At 44.4% G+C, this 2,842-nt stretch overlaps 1 pseudogene; it reads right to left on the bottom strand.

Moving 5' to 3' along the window:
• Positions 1-676: 676 nt before the first annotated feature.
• LOC114237611 (ferritin light chain-like) lies at positions 677-1,482 on the bottom strand (annotated as a pseudogene).
• Between the last annotated feature and the right edge of the window lie 1,360 nt (positions 1,483-2,842).

Raw genomic sequence — 2,842 nt, 5'->3', positions numbered from 1 at the left:
AAAACAAAATAAACAAGGGAAACATGGAATAGCAGCACTTCACATAAATGTTTATTTGCAAAATCTAAATGATACGACTAAATGTAAAAATAGACTCTCAAAAACATAAAGAATTTGGAGCCATTTTGGTGTCAATACATGTTTATGTTTCAAATCTACATGATACATTTTGACACCTTCCTGGGAAACTTGAGAAAATTGGCACTCAGCCACTTATTCCAACTTTACCTTCTCCATCCTCAGCTTTTATTCACTTATAATAATTTTACTATTGTCAAGTTTTATCATATTTATGTACTCTTTTCGAACTCTAAACTTACAATAGGATCAATTCAGTAAATTTAAACTGATTCATTGCTTATCATCGTTTCCGTCATTCCTGATTTCCTTATTTTAAATCACACAACTAATTAGTTGTATTTCATGATCAGGTAGTATTTGTTTGTGAGTTTAATTTGTGAGAGGGAAGCTGTATTTTCTTGGTATTATATGCCTTAGAGTACTTTCTTTTCTTTCTTTCTTTGCTGCAAAAAGCTTTATTGTTTCCATTTGGTCCAAGGCCTGGGAGAGCGCTCCAGGGTGGTTAAAAAGCTGCCTAGTGGCTGCAGAGAGGGGCTTCAGGCAGGAGCCCTGACGCCAGAGGGGCTCCTCAAAGGCCGCTGGGCTCCGGAGGCTCCTAGTCGTGCTGGAGGGTGAGCCTTTCGACGGGGGACTCGCCCAGCCCCACCTGGGGACCAGCCGGCCTGCGGAGGTTGGTCAGGTGATCGCGCATCTTCTGGATGAGTTTCACCTGCTCATCTAGGAGGCGGCTCTCCAGAAAGTCACAGAGGCGGGGGTCTGCGCGGGCAGAGCCCAGGGCGTGCAGGTCCACAGGGGCCTGGTTCAGGTTCTTCTCCATGATAATGGCGGCTTCCACAGCGTCCTGGGTTTCACCCCACTCATCCTGAGACGCTTCTGCACGTCCTGGAAGAGGGCGCGGCTGCCGCGCTGTTTTTGCATTTTCAAGAGGCGCTGGGCGCCCTCACACTTCCCCTCGGGCACTTCGCGGAGAAAGCGGCCCAGGCCCTCCAGAGCCGCGTCGTGGCGGTGGAACTAGGAGCCCAGAGAGAGGTAGGTGCGCGAGGCCCGCAGGTGCATGTTGACCAGGCGGTTGACGGCGGCCTCCCCCTCGGCGGAATCATTCTGACGAATCTGGGAGCTCGTGGTGGATCGGTAATATGGCATTAAGCTCAAAATATGGTGCTGGCGGTCCCGGTGGCCGAGGACAGCTGAGCAGCTGGTTCCGAAGGTTGCGAGTGGAACACAGGTTGGAGGGGGTCGGAGGCGGGAGCGAGGGGCGCCCCTGGGTCTGTTCCGTCCACACACCGTTGTAGCAGGAGACGGAGCCGCGGGACTGCCCAGCGCACTGCTTGCCTTAAGAGTATTTTCTATTGTCTTTTCACTTGAAGAGATACTTGGCTGGGTATAAAATTCTTGAAACATGGTTTCTCCCTCACTATGGCATAACTTTGCTGCATAATCTTCAGCTGATGTTGATTTGTAGAAGGCTGAAGTCAATGTACAGTTGACCCTTTTTTTTAAAAAAATATTTATTTATTTGGTCGTGTCAGGTCTTAGTTGTGGCTCGCGGGCTCCTTAGTTGAGACATGCGGGCTCCCTAGCTGTGGCATGAGAACTCTTAATTGCAACATGCATGTGGGATCTAGTTCCCTGACCAGGGATTGAACCCAGGCCCCCGGCATGGGGAGCGTGGAGTCCCAACCACTGCGCCACCAGGGAAGTCCCCAGTTGACCCTTGAGCAACATGAGTTTGAACTGCACGGGACCACTCACATGCAGATGGTTTTCAATAAATATGGTACTACCCCATCCGCAGTTGGTTGAACCCAAGGATGCAGAACCAGTATATGGAAGGCTGATCGTAAAGTTATAGGTGGATTTTTGACTGGTGGGGGGGGTCAACGATGGGAGGTTGCCCCCAACCCGTCCCCATTTTTCAAGAGTCAACTGTACTTTCCATCACCTTCTACACGACTTGCTCTGCCTCTGCCAATGTCCATTTATATAGTTTTAATACATTTAATGTTCAGTGGTTTACCACAATATGCCTCGGCATTAAGCATTTCATTTCAGTTTTTCTAGAGACAGTGTGCCCTTTTGGTGTACATATTAAAATCTTTATTTCATTGAAAACTTCTGTTTTACATTTAAATACTTTTTAAGTTTAATTTTTATTCCATATTTCTCATTTCCATAATCCTTCATTATTCTTCAGGTCTGATCTTTTCAGTTTTGTTTTGGTAATAATCTCATGCCTGCTAGCCACGTTCTTCATTATGTTTTCATTCAAGTGCCTCTTCCATTTGTGTTTATTCTAATTTGTCTTTAATCTCTGAATTGTTTTATATTCTTCCTTGGCTTCCTGGAGCCCTAGCAACTCATAATTTGTTTCCTTCTCTGTACTGAAGTCTTTATTATGTTCTTCTTCTCTGTAGCATGTTTTATTTATTTTTAATTTAATTTTTTATTTTATGTGGGGGCATAGTTGATTTATAATGTTATGTTTTTATTATGTTCTTTAAAGCATTTGCACAGAACATTAAATGGTTCTGTGTTGTTTTTAAGAAAAAGAAAAATAACCATGTCACTTGTTTCCTCTTTTTTCTTTTTTGTAGTAAATGAATTTATTAGAGTCCCTGCTGACCTCTTTTTTTTTTAACATCCTTATTGGAGTATAGTTGCTTTATAATGTTGTGTTAGTTTCTGCTGTATAACAAAGTGAATCAGCTATATGTATACATATATCCCCATATCCCCTCCCTCTTGCATCTCCCTCCCACAC

Source organism: Balaenoptera acutorostrata, chromosome X (genome assembly GCF_949987535.1).
Source record: "Balaenoptera acutorostrata chromosome X, mBalAcu1.1, whole genome shotgun sequence".
Taxonomy (NCBI): Eukaryota; Metazoa; Chordata; class Mammalia; order Artiodactyla; family Balaenopteridae; genus Balaenoptera; species Balaenoptera acutorostrata.
The sequence above is the reverse complement of the archived record's forward strand: the minus strand, read 5'-3'. Positions and strand labels throughout refer to the sequence as shown.